This window comes from Aythya ferina (assembly GCF_964211825.1).
Source record: "Aythya ferina genome assembly, chromosome: 14".
Lineage (NCBI taxonomy): Eukaryota > Metazoa > Chordata > Aves > Anseriformes > Anatidae > Aythya > Aythya ferina.
The window spans coordinates 7,717,739-7,727,041 of NC_140312.1; positions in this window are offsets into that span (position 1 = coordinate 7,717,739).

Here is a 9,303-nt window from a genome sequence, read left to right on the forward strand (position 1 = left end):
TAAAATTCTTTAGCCTATGTGACATCGCTAGAAGATGCCTGTAGCAGTTATCTTTTGCTGAAGCCTTGCATTGAATGAGCTTTGCGGTGTATGTAAAGAGACAATCTGCTTTCCACCATGTCTAATTTAAAAGGCTTTTATATTGGCGTCCTGAATGAAATGTCCAGCTGGAACTTGTTCTACAATGCGCTAACTGACCAGGCTAAAGAAACCTACACTTACCAAGAAAGATTATAAAAGGCGTAATTCCCAATAACATGGAAGCTGACCTTCCATTGTAAGCAGGAGGTCTGTCAGACCATATAATTTTAGTTGTCAGTTGCAAACCATCAAGGAGAGACTTTAAGCCTATACTCCACACACACACAAAAGAAAAGGCAAGCACTCTTATAAAGCTGAGCTGTTATTTATAAAAATTCATGCGTGCTTTTATGTGTAGGTCTACACTTCCATTTTCTGGATGAACACTGGTACTTCTGCGCTGAATGAAGCTTTGATATACTATTCAGCTGTATGAAACAACAGCATTTCATTATTTCCCGTGGAGGTTTCTAAGTGAAACTGGTTGATGATCATCACAATTCAACACACTGCTGTTTTTCAGTGCTAGGTTAGCATTGTGTTACATTAATGGCTGAACAGCTCAGCTGGGACTTACAAGCAGTTGTAAGCAAATGCTCTTGCCAGCATCAGTTTTGTAGGTTCTACTCTGTAAAGTAATCTGCTAGTGAAAGATGCAAAACTTCATTAGATCTGAGCCAGTGTACACCTTGCTGAGTAAACACTGGACAGAAGACACCAGGTCTGAGGGTAGGAAGGAGAGGAGGAAGTGAGGCACTGTTGTCCTAGATAGCTGAGCTGCCTTTTTTCAGAGGACACCAGAGAAGAAATCTCAATGTTTGAGGTCCAAATGAGCCCCCTTTAAGCTGCCTAGAGATATTCACACAGATACTGTGGAAGGCCACCTTTGAGTGGATTATCTAGATTTTGGCAAGTGTACAGTGGTTGCCTTGACTGCATATAAACCAATCAGATTTTTGCTCTGAACAAATCAGCCCAGTTCCCTCCAAGACGTAATAACTTAATTCTCCAGAGATCTGAAATAAAGTTTGGAGAATAAAGTTCATATCAGCTTGGCCTATCAAAGAATAATCACAAAGTTAGTCATTTAAACTTAGTAATAGATGCTTCCAGATGTTTTGAGAAAAGAAAAATCAAAGTCAAGAACAGTTTTGTTATTTTTATTTGAATTTTAGCTGGGAAAATATAAAAGGGAATTTTTAAAATCAATTTCCATCCTCTGTAGTTAGTGCCTAGGGAACAGATCTTCAGCAAATATTCATAGTAATGAAACATTTAGAGGCATGCTTGTTAGGTTTACCTGCAGATTTTCTAGCCATGTTCCAGAATTGGCATCCAGGTGTCATTAGTCAAATCTGAGAACTTATGGCCTACACAACTTTAGTATTTCATAGAAAAGTCTTTCTAATGATATAGCAGACATTCTAGAAAGGTATATTGACTAAATTTCCTGTAACAAATGAGCTTTTATAACCAAGATCACAATTTATATTTGTAAAATTCCTGTTGGCTTCAAAGAAAACTGAATTTGGATCTTTGAAGCATTAGAACAGAAAAGAATATTCACACAAATGAGCATCTCTCTGGGCAGAAGACTTATAAAGCTAACCTTTTCAGTGCCTGGTTCAGAAGAAAAACACAGGTGAACATCATTCTGACTTTTAAAATGTATGTATCAGAACCAATCTGTCATCTATGCATCTTGCTTTATCTAACCAGTCTCTCTATTAGCACTCATCACCATGGTATCTGAACAACTTCTACTGGAGGTGTTATTCCAATTACTTTGGTGTAGTTGCTGACATGTAACTGAGAGCAAAATGTGAGTTTCTGTTAAGAAAATAATGCTTCAATTAGTTGTTCCTTCTTTGTCTAACGATGTACAAAGTCACACTGTGAAGGATTATTTCCAGAGCTTGCTCTCTGTGGTAGTCTCTCCTCCCTTCTTTTTTATTGTTGCCACTGAGATGTTGACACAGAAGTTTGGCAGTCTCCCATCTGAATCACACATTGGCACTCAAGCTACTTGTGATAGTCAATACAAATCAAATTCCTCCCATGTACATTAGCTGTCTTTCACTGCCTCTCCTGTGCTGACCCAAATCTTTGTAGGAGGCAGAGAAAGCATTTTTCATATGTTTCCTGACTCTTAATTGAAAGAGGCAAACTCCTGATGGGGAAAGCTGTAAATATACAGAGTCTGAATAAGCTGCTGTTCTGTGATATCTGCAAATTTCTTCCTTCTAAGTAATTCTCTGGGATATAGAATAGAATCATAGCATCATTAAGCCTCCAACCTTATCTCATCTATCCATCCACCAACGACCAATATTGCCCAATAAATCATATCCCTAAGAATCCCATCTACCCCTCCTTAAACACCTCCAGGGACAGTGACTCCACAACATCCCTGGGCAACATATCCCAATGCCAAACCACTCTTCTGAGAAGAAATTTCTGAGAAGAAAAAAAAAAAAAAAAAAAAAAGGAAAAAGAAAAAAAAATGTTAAAATGTTAAACAATTTTGAAAAACATGCTATATAGAGGTTCTTAGAACATGGCCTTCACCTGAATGTAGCCAACAAGAGCACCTTGCCCGGACATTGGTATTGACTAGTATTGACTTCCAGAACCATGTTAATACTGAGGAAATTTCGTTGAATTCTCAGGCCTAATTAACAAACAGCATCTTTCCCAGGACTGTAGGGTTCTTCTGTTCAGACTGTCATGGCTCTACGCATACATCAGCCACCATTTGTCCTATTGAAGGAAGGTGTTTGTTCTGTCAATTGAGTTGATACCTTAAAAATTTTTAACACACAAATGTCACGTATCTCTCTGAGCATAGACATGAAGCTTCTCAGGTTAACAATGAGCAGGAAAAAGTGAAAAAGTCTTCTACTATGAAATCAAAGTGAAGGAGCAATAGTTTTGTTGATCAGAGTCTTTTTCAGCAGCCTCCTTTTTGGTTAAAAGTAAGTGTGACTGACCTTGAAACCCTTCCTAAGAAATTCTTCTTTGAGAAGTCACCTTCAAATTGGCAAGTGCTGAAGCTTTAGTGTTCTGTAGTAACACCCCCACCCCCACTCCCCCAATGTAATTAATTTTAGATTAAGGCTTTAAACAGCTGAAAATGAAAGCATATACTTTGGCTTGTTTCTACAATTCCTTTGGCAGCTCTGTACATGTGGGATGATTTAGTATTTAAACTATTAAGATTTAAGTTTTTCCCCAAATAGAGAGAATTATGATTCTAACAGCACTACAAGCTTGCAACAAGTCCAGTGTCACCACAGGTATATGGCTACAAGTGGAACAGGTACACTAGCACTTCTAAACATGCTTATCCTTTCAATTATTTAAAATAAATAAATAAATAAAAATTCATTAGCATGAGATCTGAAGGAAGGAATTTAGGGACTGTTAATTGTGCCTGACATCTCGTTATATCTTTTATCTCAGTCATATTTCATTTATCCAACTCCTTGTGCAGACTTCGTGGTTACCTTCATGTCTTATTTCACAGGGAGGCAGTGAGCTCCCACTTCCCATCAGCTGCACAGTTCACACTGAAACCAAAGGAGCACTGCTCCCAGCACAGCGAGCCAGCTCTTCCAGTTAATAAGCAGAAAACCCCAGACCCTGCTCTATTTTATGTCTGATGATACGCTATGGAAAGTAGATTTACTCTTGCAGAGCGCAGAGTCTGTCACTGCACCTTTCTTTTATTCTGAGAACTGAGGAGATAAGAAACTTTTCTTTGGGGGTAAGTTGTAGGTGTTTTTCTGACACCCTCTGTATCTTGTACACTTGTACCATAGTTAATGTAGATAAAAGTACAAATATTTTGCATAATTACATGGATGCTAACATTCATAGTGCCTGTGGCATCAGTTCTAATTTAGCAAAGTGAATCAGTTCCTCTTCCTAACAATTCATCAGCGCTGTGCCAGAGAGGCTGTGTCGTGCGTGGCTGTTACCACACAAGCATTAGCAATGCTAATTACAAAACTCTTTTAAGTGTTACTCTACTGGAAAAATCAACTTTTAAAAATATATAACTAGGAAAATGTTCTTATTCTCAGTCCCCAGATGCAACCCAGCTGTTCTCATACAACTTTCCACAAAGGATGGAGAGAGAAAGGTTCATTCCCTACAAACCATTGTGGTCATATTTTAAAGGGACTGTTCAGGGAGGGCATTGCAGGGAGAAGAAATGGGATTAAGTCTCTTGAAAAAATATAGAAAATGTATTATTTGTACTATTACTGCTGTTTTGTCACTTTAGCAAACAGTATGCATGCTATGGGAGTTCCTCTTGAATGGAGGAGACTCAGGATAGACCCTCAAAGCAGGAGCACATGGGAAGAGCAGTGGATGCTGCATAGCCTTCCCATGCTATAGCTCCAAGTCAGGAAAGGATCACAAGTTGCCTGCTGTCTGAGTTCAGTGTACGGTGAGAAAGTTACCATGGCCTCACTCACATTCCTCCTCAAATGTCAGCTTTGACATTATACAGGCAGCAGTGGCAACAGCAGAATCAAGTTATAATCATTGCTCTGTTAAGGAGTAAGAGTTGCCTTATTTTCCTCTCACATCATTGCCCTGTCTCACTGGGCTGTTTTAGCTGGCCATGTATAGTCTGTGCTGTTTTTCTGGACACCATTACCATAGCGAGGACATGTTAACAGAGCAGAAAGTTGCTCACAGAATTTTCGTCTCAAAAGTGAATTAAGGCAATGGAGCAAAGTCCCAGAAAGTAGTAGAAAAATGTCTGGAAAGTAGTGGGTGACATCCTCAAAAGCAGTCACTGAAATTCTAGAAAGCACGGGGGAAATTCCCTCAAAGCACTACCTGAGTTCCTGGAGAGCAACTGATAAAGTTCTTGAATGCAGCAGAAATCATAGAAAGTAATGGGGAATTCCTGGAAGGTTTGGTGTGAATTCCTACAAATCCAATGGTAAATGCCTGGAAATCATCAGGTGAATTCCTAGAAAGCAGTGAGAAAATTCCTAGACTTCAGTGAGCGATTTTCTAAAATGCACCCATACAATTCCTAGAAAAGAACAGATGAATTGTTTCCTATGGAAAATAAATAAGTAGATAAATGAAAAACAGCAAGTAAATTCCTAGAAGGAAGAGTTCCTAGAAAGAAACAGATAAATTCCTAGAAAGAGCAGGGCAATTCCTAGAAAGCACAGAAAGCAGTCACAAAAAGCAACAAAAATACTTCTAGAAAGCACAAGTTGAAAGGCTGAGATAAAATTGCCTTTAAAAAGTTTTTTGTTTTGTTTTGGTTTGGTTTGGTTTGGTTTGTGTTTTTTTTTTTTTTAAAGTAACAATAAATTGCCTAGAAAGCACCAGGAAAATTCCCAGACAGATCCTAGCCCAAGAAATTGTTGGACAGCACTAGGTCTGTAGCTTGAGGATTTCCTGAAAAACTAAGGAAGTTCCCCCAAACCTTCTTGCTCAAGGGTTCCTTGAAATATACTGCTACGTTCCTAGGGAGCCATGGGGAGTTCCTAGGTAGGTTATGGGTGGAGGGATTTCTGGAAAGCTGTGCAAAATTCCTAGAAACGATGTAGATGAAAGCATTGCTGAAAACATGCTGAAGCCTGAGAAATGTTCGAGATTGGGCTGTTCCTCAAAAGCCTAGGTAATCCACATTCAGTTTTCCTTGGACATACTTTCTTTAGGCGTGGCACTGCCTTGTTCCCTGAGCTTTAACAGCCAGCCACCCTCACCAGCAGGGAAGCAGCCCTAGCAGAGTGTGCTGGCTCCCTGGGGCACAGCAACAACCGGCTGCTGCATGGTGACAGTCATCGGGGAGGAGCAAAGAGCTGCTGTGGGCCTTGGTGACATCTACGAAATATTTGCAGCTTTTGTGTTGAAAAACACAGGATAGGGCAGTGGAATCCTTATAAAAAGCCTTTTGGGGAAGGAGAGCGCAGAGCTGTCTGAGAGGCTTTTGTTGCTGCCTATATTAAATTAATTCAAGAAGCCCTTACGGTAGCTCAAGCAGAAGAGAAAAGACCCACTCATCAGAACTTATCCTTTATGGAGAGCTGGTCTTATCCCTAATGAGGTTTCACTGTGTCGTGCAGCTAAACAAATTCCAAAGAAGCCTTGGCTGAGGAGCAACCCAGCATGAGCATGAGCTCCCCCGCCAGGGTGCCAGCTAGCTGCATGACCTGATTATGCCAATAATTAAAAAAAGCAGCGCTGGGCACAGCTGGGCATCCTGGGAGTCGGACAGGTTGCTGCTGTGGGTGCAGAAAATTTTAATCTCTTCCCTCCTTCCTCTACTCCTCTCTGTGTTCTGCTGTTCTTCTTCCCTCCCTCTCCCCCTTTCCTTTCTCTCCTTTATTTCTTTCAGCACGCCGAAGCCTTTGGGTGAAATGCATGCATGACAGGGTGGTAATGGAGGCTTTACAGCACCAGTGTGCCTGAAGTCACACAGGATCTGATTTGAGCCTGGTGCAATTTAGAACAATCTTGAAATAGCCTCCAAGGGTCATCCGAGCAGCTGGGAGCTGTTAGGAAGCAGCCACGCTCTGGTCGCACCAGCTTTGCCTCCGAATTGCCTTCTGTCATGGGGGTGGCATCTGGCCATTACAATCAACTCCTTAACCTTGATGATTTCTCTGCTTCTAGCAGAGCATCCAAGATGCTGATGAAGAAAGTGCTAGAGACTGCACAAAAAGACCAAAGATTTGTGCCTGCCAGCTCCTGAGCAAGCACGATGCCCGCTGCCGAGATGGACGGGGAAGGAGGGAGGTGCTGATGCCATCATGCCAGCAGGCTGTCCCTGCTCTCTGCCACCTCTCTACCACTATTTCTCCAGCTCAAGTGCTGCACATTGCTTTGATTTTATGCTTCCAGTGGTATAACCCGTGGCTAGGTGTTTGGTTTATGCAAGGGGGAATTGTGTCTATATTCACATATAAATTGAGAATGTATTAAAGCTGTCAGTTATCCCATTTTATGTACATATTTTATTTCTGCTTCATATTCAGCTCTTTCACAGCCACAATATTTTGTGTTCTTTATATGAAAATTAATAAAAAATTGGATCATCATGAAAGACTTCATTTCCTTAAGCTAGCAGTGGTGAGAAAAAATTCCATCTGCTTTATGTCACCTCAGTTTCAATCAGTCAAAAGTAAATTTCTGTCAACTCAATCCATATACTTTTCCTCTCTGTTTACTCTTCCTGTACTGCATGGAATCAAACTAAACTGCAGGAAGATTTTTATGGGCTTTTTAGATTAGTGCACATGATGTTGCACACAGGCAAGAGTATTTCTCACTCATACCCTACTGTTACCTGCCCTGGGTCCAGTTTGGATTTATCTAGCTTCAATTTACAGCCTTTGAAATTTATTTATACTCTGTTCCTCAGATTAAAAACCTATCCTGCCTGCTGTTGTTACTTACAGGCTGTGACAGGGTCATCTCTTAACCTTCCCTTGGATAAAAAAAAAAAAAAAAAAAAAAAAAATTCTTATCTTGTTCAACGCCTCACAGGTAAATCTTATGATTATTTTCTGAGCCCTTTGTGATCTGATGGACAATTGTGGGCAGGTAGATCTGGTCCAAACACAGTATTCTGTTGCTGACTTCTTTGGGATGGTGGGATGAACTCCCACCACCTCCCTCCTCCTGCCTGAACACTACCTGGCAATTGCATTTATTCCACTAACTGTTGACTGTGTTCTCCCCACCACCACCCCAACACAGTTCACAAAGGAAAGCAAAGCTTCATCTGGATTTTAAGAAATGGAATGAAACAGTTTGCAAACTGATTGCCCTGATTCTGCTAGGAAAATCTGACCTTGGTCTTCCTATAGACATCACCCACATGACGGGTCCTGAAGATCTGCATCATGCCTCCAGCACATCAGCATGGAGAAGAAGGAGCATTACCATGGTGTGTGGAGGGCTAATTTTCATTAAGTCCTCAGATAACTTAGGACAAACCTACTGGCACTTATTACAGTGAACTGGTGCTGCAGAGAGCTGCTACTCCAAGTCAGGAAGAAAAGGGTGATCATTAAATGCAGAAGGGTGCCTAGCACAGAGCTGCGAGCACCAGGCTGCTGCTGCTCAGTGTCAGCTGCAATGCTGGTTGGGAAGTCTCAAGCCAGCTGAGTACACACTGTGCTTGTGCAAACATTGTGGAATTCATCTCCTTCTTCCACCTGCAGATCACAGTTTTTGCCAAAGAGACTTTTCTGATTCCTCTCCATGCCTCTACCCCCATAGCCATTACATGAAAGTTATTTGCTCTCTGTAATTGAGAAGGGATGGGCAGGGCAAGCAAGTCACTCACATTTAGTTCAAAATCCTTTTTGTGCCCTTCTGGTTTAGTTAAATTTGGTCAGGCTTTTCTGCTGCCCTTTGGACCATGGCAAATAACTCATCACTTCAGATTTGGGATGGTTAAAAGAAAAGGAACCGTAGTGCCACCTGCAGCAGAAAGACTAAAATGTAGCTCTTACAGCCTCAGGGATCTGGGGCTGCAGGCTAAGCATTGAGCAGGCATTTTTATTTGGTCCAGATACAGAACTGACTTTCAGGGAAGCCACCCTATGCAAAGATAGCAAGATCGGGGTATTTAAACATGGAAATCTGCATTGCTGTTTTCCTAAAGCACTAGCTGAATGAAGGCAGACTAGGGTGCTTGCAGCAAATTCAAAGCATGCTCCAGCCAGAAGTGGACATGCAGGTTTTGATTACAGCTCCTTTTCACAATGTCCCCTTAGGTTTCAGGTGCCTTTTCCCACTAAGCTCTTCTCTTCTATTTGCCCAACCAGAGAATAGCCAAGATCAAGACCCCCATGCTGCTCCTCCCATACTGGCCTGTAGGACTGTAACTTCTGCCCAATATTTTTATAAGAATAAGCAGAGATTGCACTTGGAGCTGCCACTGCCTTAAAACTCTGATTAATATCAATTTGCCAGTGTTAATCTCTCCCATTGAGAGGAAATAGACTTACAGACTAACGTCTTAGTTATGTTTCAGTCAATCAGCTGGCAATTAATGGACAATCTCCATCACGCTTTGTAGTCATAGGCAGGACAGCAAAGAACAGGCACAAGATGGCCACACTGAGAAAAGACACCAGACAGACCACAGATACACAACTAGAGCAGGGTGTTTTTCCTGATGTATAACAATGCAGAGCAGTTCTCATCTGCACAACATGCCCCAGTCGGCCC